Below are 1,396 nucleotides of genomic sequence, written 5' to 3'. Positions count from 1 at the left end.
TGTTGAAGGAGAAATTGGTAAAGGCTCCTATCATGGTAGCCCCCGACTGGACTCTTCCTTTTGAGTTGATGTGTGATGCTAGCAATTTTGCAGTCGGGGCAGTTTTAGGTCAAAGACGGGATAAGCATTTTCACCCGATTTACTATGCAAGCAGGACTCTGAATGACGCGCAGGAGCATTACACGACTACCGAGAAAGAGCTTCTTGCGGTCGTCTTTGCATTCGATAAATTTCGGTCTTATCTTGTCCTTTCTAAGACCATCGTGTTCACGGATCATGCAGCACTTCGTTATCTTTTCAGTAAACAAGATGCGAATCCGAGACTCATTCGTTGGATTTTATTGCTGCAGGAGTTTGACATTGAGATTCGTGACAAAAAGGGCGCTGAGAATGTCGCGGCCGATCATCTCTCTCGTCTTGAGTGCTTAGCTTCATCGGAACAAGTGGGGGTCCACATAAATGACAATTTCCCCCACGAGTTCCTCATGCATATTGAGACACGAGATGATGATCATCCTTGGTTCGCGGACATTGGGAATTTTCTCGCGAGTAGGATCGTTTTGAAGGGCCTTACTCACCAGCAAAAGAAGAAATTCTTTTCTGATGTTAAGCATTATTTTTGGGAGGATCCCTATTTGTTTCGTGTCGGAGCCGATCAGCTCGTGCGTAGGTGTGTGTATGGTGATGAGGCACGCAAAATCCTGAGTCACTGCCACGAGGGCCCGACCGGAGGACACCATGGAGCCACATCCACCGAGAAGGTCTTAGAAGCCGGTTTCTTTTGGCCAACCATCTTCCGTTATGCTCATGACATGGTGCAGTCTTGTGATGCTTGCCAAAGGGCAAGCAACATCTCATCAAGAGACGAGATGCCCCAGCGACCGATTCAGGTTTGCGAGGTTTTTGATGTTTGGGGCATCGATTTCATGGGACCTTTCCCGACTTCTTTCAGCCACCGTTACATCCTAGTAGCCGTTGACTATGTTTCAAAGTGGGCCGAGGCACAAGCCTTGCCCACTACTGACGCTAGGTCGGTGGTGAAATTCTTGAAGAAGTTGTTTTCTCGCTTTGGTGCCCCTAAAGCATTGATCAGTGACCGTGGGACTCATTTCTGTAATGCCCAGTTGGAAAAGGCATTGTCCCGATATGATGTTCATCATCGCTTCTCTACACCATATCACCCGCAGACGAGCGGGCAGGTCGAGGTCACCAATCGGGGTATCAAAAGAATCCTTGAAAAGACGGTTAGTCAAAACCGTAAGGATTGGTCCGAGAAGCTGGATGATGCATTATGGGCTTTCCGTACCGCCTATAAAACACCGATTGGTACGACACCGTTTAAATTAGTGTACGGGAAAGCGTGTCATCTCCCTGTTGAGCTCGAGCATAAAGCCTA

Source organism: Bidens hawaiensis, unplaced genomic scaffold, assembly GCF_021521415.1.
Source record: "Bidens hawaiensis isolate Kalapana, Puna unplaced genomic scaffold, B.hawaiensis_p1.1 tig00016386_1, whole genome shotgun sequence".
NCBI lineage: Eukaryota > Viridiplantae > Streptophyta > Magnoliopsida > Asterales > Asteraceae > Bidens > Bidens hawaiensis.
The sequence above is the reverse complement of the archived record's forward strand: the minus strand, read 5'-3'. Positions refer to the sequence as shown.